Here is a 24,605-nt window from a genome sequence, read left to right on the forward strand (position 1 = left end):
TCTTCTTGACTGATACCTTCCCCCCATAAATGACTTAATTTTGTTTCGATGTTCAACGCAGTTATTATGCAGCATTAAATGTAGTAAACCATTGCACGAAATTTTGAAGAGTTTGCAGAGGTAGAAGTCCGTATACTTTCCGTATGGTCGATTTTAGTTGCCACAATGTTGAGAATGAAATGTGGACAAGATACCTAAATTTCATATAAAATTTACTGTATAACAATATCTCATTTAATTTAAGTACGACATAGGTGTCGTATGTAATATTGAGAAATATTCCGTCTTTCGCGACTGTAATAAAAGTATTATTTACACCAGACGCGTTTGGCTTTATTTTAAAGCACTTCAATCAAGGAAAGGTATGGCACATACACAATGGTACTCATGTTCTCTTTCTTGTTTTTGTTCCACAGTCGCAGTTTTACCAATGGTACTGAAATATATTCCTCTTCTGCAACTGTAATAAGGGGCTTATTTAGACCAGACGCGTTTCTCTCTTTTGAAGCATCTTCAGTGGACAGTATTTTGTCTCCTCCATTGCCAAGTCACCTTTCGTAGTTTTGTGCTGCGGTAACACAATATTCAACGTTTGTGTTGGCAGATCAGTGTTTCAGCAAATAAATGATGTTTGTGTGTGCCACACACAAAAATTATATTTGACATAGCTCAGAGCACTTCACTGATAGACGGTATATTCAAGTCCTAATGTTTTTGTAAGTCCACAGTTTTGTTTAATGTATTTTGTCTACTTCCTTTTGATTGATTGAAGTGCTTTAAAATAAAGCCAAACGTGCTCAGTGTAAATAAAACTTTTGTTACAGTCGCGAAAGATGGAATATTTCTCAATATTACATACGACACATATGTGGTACTTAAATGAGCTATTGTTATACAGTAAATTTTATATGAAATTTAGGTATCTTGTCCACATTTCATTCTCAACATTGTGGCAACTAAAATCGACCCTACGGAAAGTATACTCTATGGATTTTTACCTCTGCAAACTCTTCAAAATTTCGTGCAATGGTTTACTATATTTAATGCTCCATAATAACTGCGTTGAACATTTATGGGGGGAAGGTATCAGTCAAGAAGATGTGTAAAAATCAAATTTTTGGGAATCGGTTTTGTGGAATCGATTGATAAGAGTGTCAAAGCAGTCGGAACCCGATGTGTCTGCACAGGCGAGCAGTGCAGTGACAAAATCGCGCACAGCGCGGAATGCAGGGAGCACGTCTTTGTAGCAGCGAATGGGTTAATGCGGTCGTGGTGGCTTTACTTCATGAACTGCGCGCTCCCCCCTAAACGTAAGCTTGCGAACTATGCTATACTATGGCGCTGCTTCTATTGGCGCGTGCGTCGTTTGCAACTGGCAACGCAGCAATCTCCCGCGTCTGGGCGGGCACGCGCGAGCCGCCAAGATAAAAGAATTGAACTATGGTTCCCGATCCATCCTTTCTTTCCCTTTCCTTTCCATTCCTCTATTTCGTATACTAATTTGCTTGATTTACTCTCCAGGTTCAGCACCATGCTTTGTGAAAGATCCATAAAGAAGGACTTTCGTCATATTTTAAGTCATCAAAACAAAGGGCCGTGGTAGATATTGTCTAGAATACTCACAAAATAATGTGCAACTGTTAACGTTTAGCAGATACAAAACCAAACTCCTCCCAAAAGGCCATGAAGGCCAAACGGTACCGACCGGCCACCGTGTCATCCTCATCCCACAGGCGTCACTGGATGCGGATATGGAGGGGCATGTGGTCAGCACACCACTCTCCCGGCCGTATGTCAGTTTCCGAGACCGGAGCCGCTACTTCTCAATCAAGTAGCTCCTCATTTTGCCTCGCGAGGGCTGAGGGCACCCCACTTGCCAACAGCTCTTGACAGACCGGATGGTCACCCACTCAAGTCCTAGCCCAGCCCGACAGCTCTTAACTTCGGCGATCTGACGGGAACGGAAAGGCCGTTGGTGTATAGCAGTTACAGCCAGGAACGAAATTATAGCAGACGAACATTTGATGTACAGTGTCTCGCAGTGTCTAACATCTATGTAGATAAGGTACAGCGTTCCAGACGACCGTTTGTGTAACATTCACAATGAGATGACGTGGTTTTTAAAATTCGGTTTAGGGTCATCCTCCATAAAGAGACTGGTCAGAAATATGGAAACACTGCGAGAAATACATGCTTGAGCATAATGCAGTTGCTAGTCAAACCTGCACAGCAACTGTGCGATGTCCTCAATACATTGCTAGTCTCAATCGTTATCAGAACAGTGTAGTTGTGAGCGCATTATGTCGGCGCTAAGTGAAATCGATCTTGGGGAAATGGTTGGTGCTGGTGTGGCAGGTGCTTCCGTAACCAAGGTAGCCAAAGTGTTTGGTGTTTCAAGAGGCACCGTATTGAAGACTTACGCCCCACACAGGAAAAGAGGGAAGACATCATCCGCTGAGCCACATCGCAGACGAAAATGTGTATTAAATGATTGTGACAGACGATCATTGAAGAGGTTTCTGACGACAAAAAATGGGACGACAGGTTTAAAAATCAGTGCAGATCTGAATGTCGCAATCGCAAATCCTGTCAGACTAAGACAAGGCGGAGAGAGCTTCATAAGCAAGGAAATACAGGGGGAGATGGAATCCCAAAACCACTTATCAGTGATGCAAATACCCGTAACGGGAAAACGTGGCTTGAAATCGATAAAAATTGGACTACAGAGCAATGGAACGAAGTAATTTCATCTGAGGAGTCTCGTTTCACTCTGTTTCCAACTTCTGGCCGAATTTACTTCCCAAGTGCGAAATATGGCGGGGGTTCAGTTATGTTTTGGACAGCCAAATCGTGGTATTCCATGGATCGCATGGTGGTTCTGCAGGGTCGCATTATTTCCAAAAATTAGGTAATCATTTCGGCTGATCATATCCATCCTGTGGTACAATGTACATTCCAAGACGATTGGGTGCCTGTTCACACAGCTCGCATCGCTCAGGACTAGTTTTGTCAGCACGAGGCTGAACTGGATGCGTCTCCCTTGACCACTACAGTCACTAGATCTTAATGTTATTGAACCTTTGTGGTCTGCTTTCGAGAGAAGGGTACATGATCGCTGTCCATTAACGTTACCTGAACTCGCCACTATTTTGCCGGAAGAATGGTATAAGATTCCCTCGAAAAACTAAAATATCTGTATTTATGCATTCCGAGGATACTGTAAGATATTTTGAATGATAATGGGTTTCCTACACCGTATTAGGCATGGTAATGTGTCGTGTCTTGATGTTCACATATTTTTGTCCACTCCCTGTGTGTTACAGTACATAATTTTCTATATAAAAGATAAAGCCAATACAGATAACTACTAAAACGTCTAATCCACTGCTTTCGTAGAAGAACGGAGAGTTCAGCGAGAAATGTTCTAGAAAAAGATTCTAGAATGAGATTTTCACTCTGCAGCGGAGTGTGCGCTGATATGAAAATTCCTGGCAGATTAAAACTGTGTGCCCGACCGAGACTCGAACTCGGGACATTTGCCTTTCACGGGCAAGTGCTCTACCATCTGAGCTACCGAAGCACGACTCACGCCCGGTAGCTCAGATGGTAGAGCACTTGCCCGCGAAAGGCAAAGGTCCCGAGTTCGAGTCTCGGTCGAGCACACAGTTTTAATCTGCCAGGAAGTTTCATAGAAAAAGATTGCTTTAGGTTTTCGAATTGTAGACTATCTTGAACTTGGAATAAATGACAGAAACTTTATCTACACAGCTGAGATAAGAAAGCATCATACATGTCAGATAACTCAATGCCAGTGAAATACGCAACGAAGTTTTTGGCTGATCGTAAGTTTATGAAACTTGTACTTAAGATAGTATCTGTCCTTAATCAGTTTACCTTCTTTTCACTGTATAGATTAAACTCTTATAAATTATCTACCCATATAAATGTGGATACCAACATACAGTATCACAAAATATTTTACAGTTTTCGTTTTGCACTTTACGTACAAAAGGACCCACGCTAAGTAAGGGAGTTAAAATGTAAAACCGCTAACAATCTGTTTCGTATAAAGTTACCTGAATTTATCTCTGTAACCTTTATTTTATAATGTGAACGAACATTTCGTTCAATATTTAACATAACAACGCAAAAAGTAACTATTGGCGTAATGTCTACTGGAACGGCCTAAACTGAATAAACTGTCTTAGCATACACATACAAAAAGTAACAAATGTTTCAACCACAACAATAACTTGCAAGTCTGAAGTTTTAGAAGCGTTATAAGCTAAATTTCAAGCCTTTGTCACGATGCTCCATCGTCACAGGATTCTAGGAATATCACATACAGTAGCTTAAGTTGTGTGTCAAGGAGAATGTGTGTGAAAGAAGCTATTTTACACAAGTAAACCAACACACCAATGTATACAAAATACAGCAGAGCTCAGAACATAACTAAGAACAAATAATACATCTTCAGTCTTTCGGGCAGGCACGTAAGTGTAATTATACACTGAAATTTAACATTTCAGAGTGAAATTTAGCACTTCCACAGCTTATAAAAGCAGACATCCTCTATGCGTATTCTCTTCAGACTCTATTAACAAGCGACAAACTATACTTCCAGGGTCTAAGCGAATTCCGCGGAGTTAAAGATACTGAAGATACGTGGAAGCTAAAACAAAGTGTATCGAAAGGAGTGCTCTTGTATGATCTGTCAAATATTATTTATATACAAAACTATAATTATTTCCTGTTTGCATGGGCCCACAGTCCTGTATTATTTTAGAAATTACGAAGTTTTCTCCATTAGTGTTATTGGGATGTATTTATTCACAATCGCGATTTCGGCCTGTTATGCCATCCTCAAGTGATAGCTGTAACAACATAAATTGCTGAAAGACTAAACCAGGTGACTAACCTCCAATTCACTCAACATCTTACAAACACGTTACTTACTGTAATAATTCTTCTCCCTCCTCTCTCGGAGAAGTACGACAGTTGTACAGAAATTTTGAATTTATAATTAAATAATGTAACATATAACGTAGAAATAACATAGGAACGTGTCTCTGACACTACACATATGATTGTTGGTAGTAGCACCCAGTATGTTTGTAGAACAGTATAAACCTAATAGCAAGTTAAATAACAATTCTAGACTTGAAAAATTGGCTATTCTTAAAAGCATCTTAGCTCATCAGCACAGATTCGTCGTAAGATAAATATCGTTTGGCATTTAGCGTCCTCTGAAAACACCACGACATTATACACTCCTGGAAATTGAAATAAGAACACCGTGAATTCATTGTCCCAGGAAGGGGAAACTTTATTGACACATTCCTGGGGTCAGATACATCACATGATCACACTGACAGAACCACAGGCACATAGACACAGGCAACAGAGCATGCACAATGTCGGCACTAGTACAGTGTATATCCACCTTTCGCAGCAATGCAGGCTGCTATTCTCCCATGGAGACGATTGTAGAGATGCTGGATGTAGTCCTGTGGAATGGCTTGCCATGCCATTTCCACCTGGCGCCTCAGTTGGACCAGCGTTCGTGCTGGATGTGCAGACCGCGTGAGATGACGCTTCATCCAGTCCCAAACATGCTCAATGGGGGACAGATCCGGAGATCTTGCTGGCCAGGGTAGTTGACTTACGCCTTCTAGAGCACGTTGGGTGGCACGGGATACATGCGGACGTTGGAACGTCCTGTTGGAACAGCAAGTTCCCTTGCCGGTCTAGGAATGGTAGAACGATGGGTTCGATGACGGTTTGGATGTACCGTGCACTATTCAGCGTCCCCTCGACGATCACCAGTGGTGTACGGCCAGTGTAGGAGATCGCTCCCCACACCATGATGCCGGGTGTTGGCCCTGTGTGCCTCGGTTGTATGCAGTCCTGATTGTGGCGCTCACCTGCACGGCGCCAAACACGCATACGACCATCATTGGCACCAAGGCAGAAGCGACTCTCATCGCTGAAGACGACACGTCTCCATTCGTCCCTCCATTCACGCCTGTCGCGACACCACTGGAGGTGGGCTGCACGATGTTGGGGCGTGAGCGGAAGACGGCCTAACGGTGTGCGGGACCATAGCCCAGCTTCATGGAGACGGTTGCGAATGGTCCTCGCCGATACCCCAGGAGCAACAGTGTCCCTAATTTGCTGGGAAGTGGCGGTGCGGTCCCCTACGGCACTGCGTAGGATCCTACGGTCTTGGCGTGCATCCGTGCGTCGCTGCGGTCCGGTCCCAGGTCGACGGGCACGTGCACCTTCCGCCGACCACTGGCGACAACATCGATGTACTGTGGAGACCTCACGCCCCACGTGTTGAGCAATTCGGCGGTACGTCCACCCGGCCTCCTGCATGCCCATTATACGCCCTCGCTCAAAGTCCGTCAACTGCACATCCGGTTCACGTCCACGCTGTCGCGGCATGCTACCAGTGTTAAAGACTGCGATGGGGCTCCGTATGCCACGGCAAACTGGCTGACACTGACGGCGGCGGTGCACAAATGCTGCGCAGCTAGCGCCATTCGACGGCCAACACCGCGGTTCCTGGTGTGTCCGCTGTGCCGTGCGTGTGATCATTGCTTGTACAGCCCTCTCGCAGTGTCCGGAGCAAGTATGGTGGGTCTGACACACCGGTGTCAATGTGTTCTTTTTTCCATTTCCAGGAGTGTAGTATCTATAAATGAACGGTTTTATTACGTAGCATTGAAATTTGTCCGCTCTGTGTGTTACAATACATAACTGATTCAACTACGCATAAATGAGATGCAAACAGCAGAAAATTAGAAACACTGTCCTCCACTCTTTCATGTAACATCAAAATAATCAAATCAACGTGAACTTTTCCCTACGTGCTTAGAAGCCTCTCAGCTTAAAAATAGCAATTATTATTTTTCATTGTTTTCAACGTTATTATTTTATATTACTTTGAAAAAATGTTGGTACTTTGAATTTATACTTGGACACCTGGTTTGGCATACCGTGCTCTTAAAAGGAACGATTACGGACTGACGCACTTCATTGTAAGGTATGAAGAGGTGCGAATTTCTTTTAACATTAATACGGTTTTTACCAAGAGAAAAGTTATGACGGAATGCATTCTCATAGCTGAACTTTTTCTTATAGCAATTAATGTTGTTAAACCTGTCTCCTGAGAACCACTACTATAGACGGAGATAACTTTAGTTAATAAATAAGTTTAGTAACAGTCCAGGGGGTCATTGTGTCATTTGTTAAGCAACTGGGCTTGTACACTACGTATAGCAATATGTTAAACACGCCATGTTTCTCAAGATGAGGTGAAGATTACTGTTTTTCCCTCTATCTCCTTTGTTCAATAAGATTTGATGTAAGCATGTATTTTGCTTCTTAATAATTAATATACAAGTGATTTCTTTTTTACCGTGAATGGAAACCTCTTATTCTTGAGATAAATTTTTAAGAAAGGCTTAAGAAGCTGAACCGCTGTACAGGTAAAAGTAAAATTGTATTGAATTCTTTTCACGGCTTTCAGAAGGAGAGTGCCGTAGAATATAAACATAGTTAAAACTGATAATAATGTCTGCGTATTAGACAATAATTGGAACTTTTCTTAAGTGAGGTTTCGAATAACAGTACTTGATTCTTTAATTTTTCATGGTTGGTCCGTGCGTATTATTTGAGTAAGCAGAATCATATTTACTATCAAAAATCCAAATACCCAAACTCTTTTTAAAGTGATATAAAATAATAATATAAAGACAATGGAAAATGATAATTACTTTTGTCAAACTGGGAGATTTCGAGGTACATAGACTAAAGTTTTTCACGTTTATTTTATTATTTTGACGTTACATCAGAGAGCGAAGTATAACGTTTCTAAGTTTCTCGTGCTTGTATCTTGTTTTATACATATATTGACTCAATTACGTACTGTACCGCACAGAGCAGACAAATTTCAGTGGTGCACAATAAAACAATTCATTTATAGACGCTGGATAGTCGTGGTGTTTTCAGAGGAGGCTACATACCAATTTTTCTCAGCTTCACCCTCTGACGGTGATGTGTACATGCAAAGAATTCGAGCTGCACCATGGTTCGGAATGTAAATTAAAATGCAGGTCTCCGATAACTGGACGTCTAAGTCAGTCCAAATATCAGAGTAGTTATCTGTATATCCGAAAAATGCCAACATGTACGTTGTTTCGGAGTCTACATGCAACTATACGTCTCCTATAACTGGTTCGATAAGCCAGATGAAAGGTCAGTGGAAAGCAAGGGCATGCTACTTACAATACAGTAACGCCCAGCAAAGCTCATCGGTGTTCAAACTAACCATCGGATTGATGACAGACTTATCTTTCCTCGGAAAAGAACGTTATGCAGTGAGAGTCAAATGCTCGATGGAATCTGGATGACGTGAATTCAGTATCCAGCGATCATTGTTTCCTATATTAGAATAATAGGGTATATTTTAATCTGTGGTATGCAATACCTGGTGCTAAAGTTTTATTCACATGGTTATGGAGCTGTCACATCAGGTTTTAAAGGAAAAAGACTCAGAATAATTGTGAAACAGGGACGATGATGAAATCAAAGGTAAAATTTTTTCTGCTCACTGTTGCCTCCTTTTCCTGAATCTGGCTGCCCTCTTCCGACCGATAACGATATAATTATACTGCAATGAATGTCGAAGAATGACCCTGCAAGTACTGCAAAATTAACGGAGAAGGCGGAACACGTGTAGTTCTTAGTTTCTACTAGTAATGAACATACTATTTTAGTCAAGAGAAGCGAAACAAGTTTCAGAGTGATATAAGCTTAGAGGGCAAGCACGCTATGTCACATTTACAAATGAATATGGAATGTTTTACTTTCGTTAAGTGGCCCATAGATTCACGCTTGTTTCAAGTTCGTGTGGCAAGTTTGCTCGGTAAGAAGCTGGAATTTACGTTTCATGGGGAACTTTGGAAATCGGTTGCAGTAAAGATTGAACCACTTTCCCGAAAAACACCCAGGAATGGAAAGGATTAGAGAAGAGCTACTGACTTGTTTTGGTCCAGGAGCAAGATAAAGTTTTGTAGGTCTGAAGAAAGTACTGACGCGCTAAAACAAACTTGACCGTTACAGCCGAGTCGAGAAAGAAGGAGAACAAAAAAGCTATCACAAACGCCAAACATTCTGCAGTTATGTTTTACTTTCACTGTATAAATATTTGAGGAATCAGTAGAGTACACAAAAGCTTTACGTTGAGCGAATGAAGTCACTCCAATTTCGACGATTTATTACAGAGCACGCTACAGAAAGTAAGAGGCAGTCCCTGGTTTATGAATAGCATATTACGGTGCCGTTAATACAAAGCATTCTAAATTTTGCTAATCTATTAAGTTAATATCAAAACAGAAAAACATTGTTAACAACAAGAAATAAAAATATTATGCTCAGGCGGTTAAACTGCGGCTTGATCGAATGAGAGCGCATATTAAGCAGTACCACCTTGTTATCTCCCTCCGCCTCCCTTCTTCCATCTGTTGTCCACATTAAACAATGCCCAGACCAAGTAATTAATAAGCAAAGTCTTTTATGAAGACTTGAGAGGAGCGAAGATTACAATGAACTACCAAGTTTACTTAGCTTGTCATGTTGAGATGACTCCAGATCTTCTTGTCTAGGGTGCTAACATTCTCACGGTTGGTTTCAACTGAATAGATTTTTTTTACGTAAGTTTTTTTCCACAGATTTTCTCAAATTTTAGTATATCATACAGTATTTTGATTTTTCACATTAACAAAGCCGAAATTACATTGTTCGCACCTACTATAGAAAAGTACCTCCGATAACATCAGAAGCAAGCTTACGCCTCTCTCACTCTGCGGGAATAACCATATTCCAAAGGGTTTAAAATTTTTCTTAACAAATGAATTCCTACTAGTTTTCGTTACATTATTAATTTCGATTATTATTTCATAAATGAATCCAAAAATAGACATAGTAAACAGTACAGGATTGCGTAATTAATAATAGAAATTTTAAGTGTACAAATAATCAGTAATTTCAAATGTTTCTAAAAAAAAAATTAACTGTACATGCAGAGCTAGTACTTATCGATTATAACATCGAAGCTAAATTGTTTTATAAAGTAATTCCTTTTCATAACTTTTAGAACATAACCATTAGAACTACTGACGGCCTTGGGAGAGTCAGTCCTGACAAAACTCTACCATCTGGTGAGCAAGATGTATGAGACAGGCGAAATACCCTCAGACTTCAAGAAGAATATAATAATTCCAATCACAAAGAAAGTAGGTGTTGACAGATGTGAAAATTACCGAACTATCAATTTAATAAGTCACAGCTGCAAAATACTAACGCGAATTCTTTACAGACGAATGGAAAAACTGATAAAAGCCGACCTCGAGGAAGATCAGTTTGGATTCCGTAGAAATACCGGAACACGTGAGGCAATACTGGCCCTACGACTTATCTTAGAAGACAGATTAAGGAAAGGCAAATCTACATTTCTAGCATTTGTAGACTTTGAGAAAGCTTTTGACAATGTTGACTGGAATACTCTCTTTCAAATTCTGAAGGTGGCAGTGGTAAAATACTGGGAGCGAAAGGCTATTTACAATTTGTACGGAAACCAGATGGCAGTTATAGGAGTTGAGGAACATGAAAGGGAAGCAGTGATTGGGAAGAGAGTGAGACAGGGTTGTAGTCTCTCCCCGATGTTATTCAATCTGTATACTGAGCAAGCAGTAATGGAACAAAAGAAAAATTCGGAGTAGGTATTAAAATCCATGGAGAAGAAACAAAAACTTTGAGGTTCCTCGATGACATTGTAATTCTGTCAGAGACAGCAAAGGACTTGGAAGAGCAGTTGAACGGAATGGACAGTGTCTTGAAAGGAGGATATAAGATGAACATCACCAAAAGCAAAACGAGGATAATGGAATGTAGTTGAATTAAGTCGGGTGATGCTGAGGGAATTAGATTAGGAAATGAGACACTTGAAGTAGTAAAGGAGTTTTGCTATTTGGAGAGCAAAATAACTGGTGATGGTCGATGTAGAGAGGATATAAAATGTAGACTGGCAATGGCAAGGAAAGCGTTTCTGAAGAAGAGAAATTTGTTGACCTCGAGTATAGATTTAAGTGTCAGGAAGTCGTTTCTGAAAGTATTTGTATGGAGTGTATGCTGAAGATTAGACGGGTAGATCACATAACTAATGAGGAGGTATTGAATAGAATTAGGGAGAAGAGGAGTTTGTGGCACAACTTGACTAGAAGAAGGGATCAGTTGGTAGGACATGTTCTGAGGCATCAAGGGATCACCAATTTAGTATTGGAGGGCAGCGTGTAGGGTAAAAATCGTTGAGGGAGACCGAGAGATGAATACACTAAGCAGATGCAGAAGGATGTAGGTTGCAGTAGGTACTGGGAGATGAAGAAGCTTGCACAGGATAGAGTAGCATGGAGAGCTGCTTCAAACCAGTCTCAGGACTGAAGACCCCAACAACAACAACAACTTTTAGCTTGAAACATTACATACTGTGTATAAAATAATATAAAAGTTTTCAGCAAATGTCCGAAATTCGAAAAATAATACTGGTATCGACAACTACTGTTGAGGAAAAGTAATGCTAGAGAATGGTGTCCGATACAATATCCTTCATTTCTTGCTAAATGTAACGTAAAATTGTTGAGGCAATTACGACTGTTCATATATTGTACTGAAACGTGCGTATAATATAATTTATATAGCTACTGCTTCTCTGTCGTCTAGATGTGCGAATTTTAAAATTTCTTTCGCAGTTGAACGCCCCCTCTGCCCCCCCCCCCTCCATGAACTAGGAAATTGCATGGGGACGGATCATGGCTCTATGGAGGATGTGTTTGGGCTTTCGAGCGAAAATTCTGCAGCGTGCTCTAAACGACCTTCGCAATATGCGAGCGTACATTACCTTGCAACAAATCATGCAGTCCATCAGTCCGATGCTCACTGACTTTCTGGAACACGTCGCCACAGTTAACCCACAATGATAAATAGACACTTCGCAACAACTGAAGTGCGCCTTCAAGACGAAACGCCCAGAAACGTTGACGGACGGCTTCACTCTGTTGCAGAATAACGCCCGCCCCACTTTTTTCTTTCTTTCTTTCTTTTTTTTTAGCCATGAGTCTTCTGACTGGTTTGATGCGGCTTACCACGAATTCAACTGTGCTAACTTTTCATCTCAAAGTAGCACCTGCAACCTACGTCCTCAGTTATTTGCTGGATGTATCCCATTCTCTGTCTTGCTTTAAAGTTTTTACACTCTACAGTTCCCTCTACTATGATGAAAGTTACTCCCTGGCATCTTAATAGATGTCCTTTCACCTGTCCCCTTCTTGTCAGTGTTTTCCATACATTCATTTCCTCGCCGACCATTGATAATGCTTTTTATTCAATATCTGTGCAGGGCGGGGGTTCTAACCCATGACGAGAACATTTTGATTGCTAATGAAAGACACTAAGACAACGGATGCATCTCACATCTTGCATCCTGTTCTCTTCCAAAGTGATTTTCATGTTTCTGGAGCCCAGATGAAACGCATTCGTGGTCATCGATTTCCTTAGGACGGAGAAGTCCACGCATGGGTACAATGACGTTTTCGTTGGCAACCGCAAACGTTTTTACATGAAGAATTGGCCGTCTTGTTTCACGGCGCGATAAATACATTAACAGTTATGGCGATTACTTTTTAATTAATAAACTGATTTTTTCCCATCTGTCTCATTTTCATCTGATCGCCCCTTATGAAAGAAGTTTAATACAATCTCTTAACCGAGCGAGGTGGCGCAGTGGTTAGCACACTGGACTCGCATTCGGGAGGACGACGGTTCAATCCTGTCTCCGGCCATCCTGATTTAGGTTTTCCGTGATTTCCCTAAATCGTTTCAGGCGAATGCCGAGATGTTTCCTTTGAAAGGGCACGGCCGATTTCCTTCCCAATCCTTCCCTAACCCGAGCTTGCGCTCCGTCTCTAATGACCTCGTTGTCGACGGGACGTTAAACACTAACCACCACCACAATCTCTTATTCCATTTTTAAATGACAGCATTCACTCTTCGTGTGATGCAATCTTTCACGAAAATTAGAAAACTTACTCTGGAAAAGTAAGGTTTCTCTCTAAATAGGAATAAATATTCCGAGCTACAGCATGGTGATGTATCTAGGAACAGATATTGTATTGAATATTAAAATTGTTGCAATAGAGGTAATCTTGTAAATACTGTAGTCTATCTGCTGCATTATTACTCTACTGCATACCAGTATGATTAAATGAAATTAGTTTACGTAGAAGTGTAATCAAAGGTCAGTTAGTACTACAACTTCAATAAGTGAAATCAGTTGAGGAAGAAATATCATCGAAGGTCACATGGCACAACTTAAATACGTATTGAAATAGAAGCTACTCAAATCTAACACAAATTTCCATTTTAAAAACAGACAAAATAGTTAAGACATTTAAGAAACTCAATTCATTGGCAAATATCACACTTTCTAAAATAGAAGACCTTCCCCGCATCAAGGTACAAGATGATGCATGACCGACAAAATAAGAGTTTACCGTCCCTAGATTATGTAACTATTTCTATAACCAAAATTATATTTTACTCAACATAAAATTCTATAAATGAAGAGATAATAATATTTTCCATATGTTATACGGTACTTAAATGCGTAGAACTAAAACTATAAAAAATGCTATTCAAAAGACGACAAAACACAGGTTCAAAACACTAGAAAACGCTGGAAGCTGTTTATGGCGGTCTCTAGTGCTCATTCTCTATGTTTTTCTAAAATCGGTCATTAACGCTGAAACACGGACCTGGAAACATGTGTTCCTAGCTGCACTGTCCTCAGTGTAGAACACACTCTCCTCCAATAAAAAAACTAATTTGAACTCCAAAGAGCTCTTGGATGTTTATGTTACCAGAAAGCTATGCGGGATAAACTTCTTGCACAAATTTCTACTCAGTTGTGTTTTCTTGATATAAATAAAAGTTGCCAAAGAACAGTCATTAATTATTGAAACTTACGATAAAGAATTAATCGTAATATATGAATATCTGTCGTACGCTGGGACGCCATCTTCAATCTGATTCTTACCGTGAGCATTTCTCTTTTTCAAAAATAGATATTATGTTGCAAGCGAAGCGTTTCAGAGCGGTCCTCTCTAATATCATTTAGGACTATTAAAACTTCACTGATTTTCTCTCACTGGCTACATTCATTTCATTTCACATACCCTGATTCAGTTAATATTAATTATAGCTGCTACCGTGAATTTCTTGGAACTAAAATACATTAAGAACAGGTAAAGGTCTGTAACCCAGATTTTCTTCAGAATACTCACGCTGCCTAAGCGCGCTTTTACACATCATCTTTAAGCAAGATATAGAACTTAAAAGGAACGGAAAAATACTCAAATTATCAAAGAGCCGGCAGAAAGGACAGGTTTTAACATGACAGTTTTAGTTGTACAGCTTTTTAAAAACACTAATGGAAGCTACTTCTACTGGTCAACGTGTACCAAGATCAAGACTGCCACTCCCATCCCAAACCTCAATCGGATGCTCACTTCGGCTAAGGCCGCGTAAAGATGGCAAAACGGAAAATTTTGGGTCAACTGAAGAACGGGATACAACCCGTCGGCTTTGAACAATGCATCATAGTTTATTCGTAGATGTTAATTTCTTTAGTCATAGATAATAAATCGGTTATCTTCTGTGGCGAGGCGTCATCATTGTAAATTGAAATAAATGAATGTGTTTTTAAAAGACAGTGCTAGACATTCTGTACGATTTTCGTCGCTTGTATTAATTTTAGTCATTTGTTCATTCCAATTCATTCGGTACTTATTTTCATTCGTAGTGAGTCACATTTTTTCCTTTTTGATTTTCGTTTGTAGGTATGGATTTATCTGTTACTATGAATATGGAATACTTGAAGCAGGATTCGTCAACAGGGCGGAACACAAATTTTACAGTTGTCGCTTTTTTTTCGCCTTCACTAGCACTAGTATTACTACGATATTTTTCACTCACCACCGAAGGCTTAAAAACCAACATATGAAGGATTTGTATCCCATACTTCAGTTCACCTATACAGGTCAACTGGAATACCGGATACTAGTACTAGCAAAGACGACAAAAGCGACATACGGTACGTAACATTGGCATTCTGTACCTCAGTTGCCTGTTCTTCCGTTGACCTGTGTAGGTCAACTGAAGCATAGAATACAAATGTTATGTATGTTGCTATTTTTCGCCTGCTCAAATACGAATATCCTATTCTTCAGTTGACCTGTATAGTTCAGTTGCAGTACGGGATACAAATTTTTCGCATTTCGAGTTTATCGCCTTCGTTGACAATAGTACCCTGTTCTTCAGCTGACCTACATGGGTCAACCGAAGTATGGGATACAAATTTTACTGTTGTCGCTGATACTGCTACGCCAACTTTCAGTCGATACTACTAGTATCGAAGACGAAAAACAACTGTATCCAATCTTCACTAGCATTAGTAACCTATTCGTTTGTTGACCTATATAGGTAATCTAAAGTAAGGGATACAAATTTTACGTATGACGTTCTTTTCGCCTTTGTTAATGCTAGTATCAATTGAAGAATAGGATGCTAGAAGTAGGGGAAGCGAAAACAGGAACACCAGTAAAATTCGTATCCTGTACTTCGTTGACGTACATAGGTCAACAAAAGAATAGCATACTAGTGCTAGCGAAGGCGAAAATGTCGGAATACGCTAAATTTGTATCCCTTACCCAGTTAACCTATACAGGACAATTCATACATGTCAACTGAGATATTCCAAGTTAACTTCTATCCCTTTTTCCTTTCTTTTTTGCTCTAGTATCCCATTCTTTCAGATGAGGTATGAGGTCAACTGAAGAATAGGATACTAGGACTCAAAGAAGCGATGTACAGGGTATCTCACTCAAACCTCCTTGATTTCAAAGACCCAGGAAAAAAAAACATAGTAGAAACGACAATGAAAAATGCACCACATTGCAGAGTATCTCAAAGAATTTATTTATTTATCATCAATACACCTCTACATGTGTTTATTTCGCAAATGAGAACGGTCCAACAATCCTGTCGTGCATTAGCCCACACCAGACGTTTAGTGTAGAACTATCACGAACATGTTCAATGACAACGTGCGGATTTTGCGAACCTCAAATCCGAACATTATGCCTATTAACCCTTCCTGATAGATGAAAGGTTGCCTCATCTGAGAATAAGCATCAATATCAATACACTGCAGCATATCCGCAGCAAATTGTTGTCGGCGAGGTTTGTCGTACGGCGTCAGATGTCGCAGAATTTTCACTTTGTAAGGACACGTATGAAGAGGCTGGTGAACTACACGATACAGTGCTGGTTGAGGTTCGTCAAGTTACCTAGATGCGTGACGGATTGACTTACGTGGGCTTCTGAGAAACGTTTGTCTGATGTCCTCCACTCTCACTTCTGAAACTCTGTAATGTGCACCGCCAGAATGTTTCAGAACACTTACTGTTGCCAGAAACTCTGTATACCATTCCTTTGTTTTTACATCAGGTAGATCACATTCATATACACGACGAAAATTTCTTTGCACAGTAATCGGCGATTTTGTTTCTGCAAACCACACCACTGCTTATGCGCACTGCTCTGAAATCGCCATTTTCACTTCACGCGACCATACTGCACTCTGGTGACGATGTTTGGCACTTCTGAGTCGGGAATATAAATTCTTTGAGATGCTCTACCATGTGGTGCATTTTTCATTGTCGTATCTACTGTGGTTTTTCTCTTCTGGCTCCTTGAAATCAGGGAGGTTTGAGTGGGACACCCTGTACTTAACGTTATGTTAGAAATATGAAATTACATGATATATGTATACCCCCTTTCTGTTTTCTCTGTCCTGCATTCCTTTGTTTCTCATCATTCGTCTTTGCTGTTAAATCTGTGCAATACATCGCCTCTGATAACTTCTGATGGCATTGGTTAAAGCTGATGGATTCTGTTCCATTCTTCAGTAATCCCAAAATTATCATGGGAACCGCTTCTGATTGGCAACGTCTAACTACCCTAATTGCTCCTCCTTCCCTCTCTGCCCTCAGAATCTTTATTCTGTAAAAATATACTATTTGTTGTGAGTCATAGTGGAATATTCCCGCCTCAGTCACTGTAGTTTCGTGAAGTTCCAATAGATTGTGGCGCTGTACGTAACCTCCAAAAGGGCGTCTGTAACGGAGATACGTTCCAAGCAACGACAAGTCGTTGAGTTTCTTTCTGTGGAAAACCAGAGCATTGCAGGTATTCATAGAGGCTTGGGGAATGTCTACGAAGACCTGGAAGGGAACAAAAGCACGGTGAATCGTTGGGCGAGGCGTCTGTCATCATCACAGTAAGGCCGCACAAGCCGGTCCGGTCTCCCGCGTGCCGGTCGCCCACACTCAGCTGTGACACTTGCAATTTTGAAATCTGTGCACACTCTCATTCGAGGTGATCAACGGATCACAATCAAACACCTCACTGCACAAGTAGATGACTCTGTTGGCACTGCTGACACACTCGTTCGCCACTTGGGGTAGTCAAATGCGTGTGCCCGTTGGGAACTGCTTGTCAATTATGAGGCTGAGCGTGACAACTTTTTGTGAAACGTCGCCACGGGCGATGAAACATGGTTTCATCACTTCGAATCGGAAACGAAACGGCAATCCATAAAGCGGCGCCACACGCCTCTCCTTCGAAGAAAAAGTTCAAAGCTGCACCCTCATCCAGTAAAGTCATGTCGACGGTCTTATGGCGCGGTGAAGGGGTTATTCTGTTTGATGTCCTCCATCATGGTGCAACTATCAACTCTGAAGTGTGTTGTGTCATCTTCAGGAAACTGAAGAAACGGCTTCAGTCTGTTTGTCGCCACAAAATTGCGAACTAACTTCTCCATGACAGATGCAAGGGTTCACACAAGGATACACACTCGAGAGGAGCTCACGAAACCTCATTGGATTGTTCTTCCTCGTCCACCGTACAGTCCCTATCTCGCACCTGCCGTCTTCCATCTGTTTGGCGCAATGAAGGGTGCACTCTGCGAGAAGCGGTACGTGGATCACGGAGCAAGAGGTTGGCTCCATGTCGCCCAGTAGGCTGGTACCACGCGGGCATGGGAGAAACAGGCCTCCCAGTAAGGTGGCGAAAGGCCGTCGCATTGAACGAAGATTATGTTGAAAACAGGATTTTGTAGCGAAAAGAGTGGGGAATAGTATGTTGTACTGGAATCCTGAACAAAACCAACCTGCTTTCGGGAAACGCCATGTTGCATTACTTACAGAACGCCTATCTTATATCTAAACTACGCGTTCGCAGCTGTTCTTGATTGTAATTCTGGAATATTTACTTCATCTACTTTGGTGAAGGAATTTTGGAGAACAGCGTTAGTGACTCAGCGTTAATGACGCTGTTGTCGGTAACATTACCAGTGTTAAGACGCAGTGAAGGTGCAGAGGGGTCCAAAAAAATATATCCACTGTTTGAAAGTCCATAACTGGTAAACTAATTGACGGAGTTGTTTCATTTTTGGTGAAAGTGTAGCTTAAAGTCCAACTTAAAGATATCACTGTAGGTGCTCGAAATGGTCACCATCAATATCCACACACAAACGATGCCGCCGAACTGCAGCACGAACTGCTGACTGCAACGTGTTCAGTTGGATATTTGCACATGAATGTACGATGGATTCTCGAAGTTCATCCAATGTGCGTGGCTTTTGCCGATAAACGACGTCCACTAGTGTTCCCCACAGGTAAAAGTCAAGAGCAGTAAGGTCTGGGGAACGTGGTGGATACTCCACAGCACCTCTACGGCCTGTTCATCTTCCTGGTAGATTTTCGTCGAGATACGCCCAAACACTATTTGGTAGTGGGCTGGGGTACCATATTGTTGAAAGGAAACTCTTCCGTCTCCATACAAGAATCGGATGGCAGGTAAAATGGATGTCTGAGGCTTCTGAAGGGACACCTCACTGGTAACTGTGCCGGTGGAAGATGGATAGGTCGTAGAGGTGCTGTCGAGTATCCACCACGTTCCACAGACCTAACTCCTCTGGATTTTTACCTGTGGGGAACTCTGAAGGACGTCGTTTATCGACAAAAGCCACGCACATTGGATGAACTTCGAGAATCCATCGTACATTCACGTGCAAATATCCAACAGAACACGTTGCAGTCAGCCGGCCGAAGTGGCCGTGCGGTTAAAGGCGCTGCAGTCTGGAACCGCAGGACCGCTACGGTCGCAGGTTCGAATCCTGCCTCGGGCATGGATGTTTGTGATGTCCTTAGGTTAGTTAGGTTTAACTAGTTCTAAGTTCTAGGGGACTGATGACCTCAGCAGTTGAGTCCCATAGTGCTCAGAGCCATTTGAACCAACACGTTGCAGTCAGTAGTTCGCTCTGCAGTTCGGCGGCATCGTTTGTGTGTGGGTATTAATGGTGATTAATTCGAACACCTACAGTGATATATTTAACTTGGACTTTAAGCTACACTTTCACCAAAAATGTGATAACTCCGTCAATTAGTTTGCCAGTTATGGACTTTTAAACAGTGGATACATTTTTTGGACCCCTCTGTATTGTGTCTTGCTGCTGGTACACTTGAACCTTCTTTATTTAAATGAATGTGTCTGTACTTAAATTGCAGAATGACTGAGAATATGAAACTTCTACGTTATTTTATTCTGAAACAGCTGAGTAAAACTGAACGTATTGAGCCTACTTTCTCTTTACTTTTTCTTATCTTGTCACACAGACCCACAATATCGTGTCACACAGACCCACAATATTCTGACTGCTCAAAAAATTACAACCTGACTTCATATAATTAAAACAAAAGAATGGCCCTGAATAAGAAGCAGTCCTAACAATAACCTATACATTTCATTAAGCACTTACCTCACAAAAATCTTCATTACGCGAACTACTGGAATACAGCGAGCGTCAATACTGCCAGCTAAATAAAAAATTCTAACTACTAAAGCCACTAACTACTAATAGGCACGTGGTTACCAAAGGAAAGATTTTGTTGCAAACCAAATAATGTATTTTTTACCTTAATAATGTGACATCCAGTTCAAACACGAATATAAATCGTCATTGACATCCAGTACACAGATATATAATCATGAATAATTTTCAATCTCCAAGTCGGACATGTACAAATCGTTAGCCTACGCTAACACTTCAGACCTCTACCCTCCATAAATGCTAACTTCTCACATCTAACACCCATCACTGCTGGTTGTTCACCTCCAACTGCCCAACAGTATTACCATCATTGCTGGCGACTAACTTCCAACTGCGCAACACTACCGGCGATTAACTTCCAACAACGACTCCACCCAGCCACAGAGTCTCTAACAAAGAAAGCGCAGTAAGATATCCAATGCAAAGCGCTACACAGCGCTTCCAACACAGAAGCAACCCACTTACACACTATACTCTCTGGACAACAATGTCTGCAAATGGCAGAGTAATGGACTCCTGCATTTTTGCAGATGCATATCGTTGTGCTGCTACCTATCGTACAATTCCAAGAATTTTTTCAGTAAGGAGTCTAGAACTGCATTTTTCTTAGTTGTTCATTGAGGAATAAACCCTACACGTGTCAGCGTCCAGTCCCAAAGAGATGGATTTTTTCGTTAGCCACCAGTATCAATACTTGTAACTAAACCCGAAGAAAGTCGTAGTAGGCGGCGTCTCGAGTAGGCAGCACACTCGCAAGTTGAAATTTTGGTTCGGCTACAGATTTAGAGAATCGTCGTTAGCAAAGATGGTCCGGTGTCTCCATCATGCAGTGTCACGTGCTTCAATAATTTGGCTTGCTGCCTCGTCGGGCTGCTAGAAAGTATCGAGCCACACATAGAACGGTCTTTCCAGTAAATGGTGCTGACTTTCTTCTTGTCTTGGGGTTGACACAGTGCCACACCCGCTTGCTCCATGAAGTGAACAATATGTGGATTGAATTGCTGACGAGTACAGAACTCTGGGGGAAATAGCGCTCCCATTCCTCCGGAAATAGACGATATTTTGAGAAAAGGTTAATGCTGTCAGTAGTACCGGATGTCTACGTCTTCGCCTGTCATGGAACACTGTCGAAGCGAGCAGCCTTTGATACAGCGGTGTTCTTTATCGTCACAACTGTTTCCCCTTTTCTGTACTTAACCACGAACCCCTTTGCTGCCATTTTAGGCATGGGTATTGAGAGGAGTTTCATTCTGTTGGTGTCTCTGGAAGAAAAGATTTCTTTTGACAATGCAGCGGCTGTTGTTGTGGAGAAGACGAGTTTTGAGATTTGGTGCAGAAAAGTCCAGACTTTCGGTTCAGCTTCATATACTCGACATTTTCTCGCAGCATTTTCTTCGCGCATTTAATGCTAATTCATCTTTTAGTGATCAGTCGTTCCCCTGCTGCCGCTGTCTCCTTAGTCTCAAGGAATGGTGGATGTTCAGAGAACTTTGCCGTATGCTTCTCGCCATCAGTATTATCCCTGGTTACTCGCGAGGGCATCATATGTACATTTTTTCAGATGTTCCTAAACATACATAGGTGAACATCTCTGTTTGCTTACAGACAGCATACTCGAAGTCCATGGACATAGCACACTGCCAATTATGCAAATTTTTGAGATTCCTGAGGAGGCACTTTGAGAAGGCTGATCATATCCTCGTAGTGCAGGTGTGCACTCTTAGGGTGGAAGCAGAGAATCGTTTGTTTGACGCAATCGACGGGCAGTTTCTAACTCCCATTCTTTCAGTTTTAATGAATTGTTCGTTAGAGGACACATGTGAAAGTACTGAATCCATAGTGTAGAAATAGGACCACAATACGGCACTGCGCGACGATATCCCATTTTCAACAGCCCAAGCAGGGATAGGGGGTATGGGCGAAAGGTGGAGGGCGCTGATCGTTCTGGGTTTCCCAAGGACACCAATCCACCCGGCCACCCAAGTCACCAACTCACGGAGAAATGAACATCGCATTGATAGCGGAAGGGCGGGGGGTGGGGGGGGGGGTTGTTAGAGTTGATAAACGTTGTTAACCATTAGGGACTCATACCTCTACGCTCTTGGAACGGTTCTAGAATTGAAGTTATACTGCTAAAACCTTCAATTTTTGCTTTTTTGGTAACTTGAGAATGTTTCGTTGTTTTGAAGCAATGTATATCGGCAAGTATGTGGAGTGAAATACATCCAAGCAGTAAATTAAACTTTTTGCAAGAATGGTGTAAGTGCTTTTTGTCGTGTAACGTAAGGAAAAATGTTAGACAACAAGCTGAAAAAGTGTCAACATTCGGAGGTTTTCCGGTTCTCCCTAAGTTAGCACAGGAGTCACGACGGTGAAAAGTTAGATTTTACAACACGGACGACGTACATACAACATACTAAAAGTTCAAAAAATTCTGTCATTTTCTGAGGTACACCCCCCTTCTAAGCACCTGCCAGTTATATCAACATCAGAAACGGCCGAGTTGTCGCGGTGTATTAGTGTTTTCCAACTCTGAACAGTGCCGCTAGATTGTGGCATGTTTCACCAAAATATGTTAGTGGTGGCGGACGATAGTTCACCGTAGACGATTCTTGTCTCCGCCAGAACACTAATACGCGGAACGCCTGAGCAGCCTGCTGGTAAATGACATGCTGAAGTGTCTTCAGCAGTGGAAGCAATACGTCTGTTCCCCAGTGAGATCAGCCTCCAAAATTAAACGTATTTGGTACGTACACCAGATTCCAGCAACAATCAGGCTTTTTCCTTATTTTTTTACTTCGTATATAGCGCCTGCATCAAGAAAACCCAAATATGGAAGCACAGAATATATAAACAAGTAAGTAAACGTAAAACATCCTGAACACAGAATAGTTACAGCAATAGAAAAATTCCATTTCTCATTCAGTGCTCGCTGCAACACACGCCATTTGTTCGACAACATGTAACGAAAATGGTTATTGAATGTTTAGTGAATGAAACTGTTAGTGCAGACAAGAAAAATTTATGTATACAGCGTGTTGCTATCTCTACTGCTGGATCTACGATTATCTACCTGTAGTTTTGAAATAAAAATAGCTCTTAATGCAATATTAACTTAAAATGTGATTTTCACTGACATACGAAAGACAAAGACGGGCCACAGGTCCGTATATCGCACGGCCATCATGTGGAGTGTTGTGCGTCTTAGCTTGTCGCGGCCAAACGTCAAAATACACTGAAGGACCAAAGAAAGAGGTATAGCCATACGTACTCAAATACAGAACCATGTAAACAGGCAGAATACAGTGCTGCGGTCGGAAACACCTGCATAAGACAACAACTGGCTGGCGCAGTTGTTAGATCGGTTACTGTTGTTACAATGGCAGGTTATCAAGATTTAAATGAATTTGAACATGATGATATAGTCGGCCTATGGGATACAAAATCTCCGAGGTAGCGATGAAGTGGGGATTTTCCCGTACGACCATTTCACGAGTGTACCGTGAATATCAGGAATCGGTTAATATCAAATCTGCGACATCGCTGGGGCCGGAAAAAGATCCTGCAAGAAGGGAACCAACGACGTTTGAACAGAATCGTTCAACGTGACAGAAGAGCAACCCTTCCGAATATTGCTGCACATTTCAACTCTGGGCCATCAACAATTGTCAACGTGCGAATCAGTCAACGAAACATGATCGATATGGGCTTTCGGAACCGAAGGCCCACTCGTGCATTCTTGATGACTGCACGACACGAAGCTTTACGCCTCGCTTGGGCCCGTCAACACCGACATTGGACTGTTGATGACTGCAAACATGTTGCGTGGTCAGACGAGTGTCGTTACAAATTCCATCGAGCGGATGGAAGTGTAAGGGTATGGAGATAACCTCATGAACCCATGCACCCTGCAAGTCAGCAGGGGACTGTTCAAGCTGGTGGAGGCTCTGTAATGATGTTGGGTGCATGCTGCTGGAGTGACATGGGATCCCTGACACGACGACTCTGACATGTGACACGTACATAAGCATTCTGTCTGATTACCTGCCCCCATTCATGTACGTTGTGCGTTCCGACGGACTTGTGGAATTCCTGCAGACAATGCGTCGCCCCACACGTCCAAAATTGCTACAGAGTGCCTCCAGGAACACTCTTCTGAGTTTAAACACTTTCACTGGCCACCGAACTCCCCAGACATAACAATTATTGAGCATATCTGCGATGCCTTGCAACGTGCTATTCAGAAGAGATCTCCATTCCCCTCGTACTCTTACGGATTTATGAACAGCCCTGCAGGATTCATGGTGTCAGTTCCCTCCAGCATTAGTTCAGACATTAGTCGAGTCCATGCCACGTCGTGTTGCGGCGCTTCTGCCTGCTCGCGGGGGTCCTGCACGTTATTAGGCAGGTGTACCAGTTTCTTTGGTTCTTCAATGTATGAGGTTGGTGCGTAAGTTCTCGTTTTTCCGTAGGTGTAATAAACACAACAGATACAAGTAACAGAGATTTTAGTCATCAATAACGTACCCTCCAA

Source organism: Schistocerca americana, chromosome 4 (genome assembly GCF_021461395.2).
Source record: "Schistocerca americana isolate TAMUIC-IGC-003095 chromosome 4, iqSchAmer2.1, whole genome shotgun sequence".
NCBI classification, from domain to species: domain Eukaryota; kingdom Metazoa; phylum Arthropoda; class Insecta; order Orthoptera; family Acrididae; genus Schistocerca; species Schistocerca americana.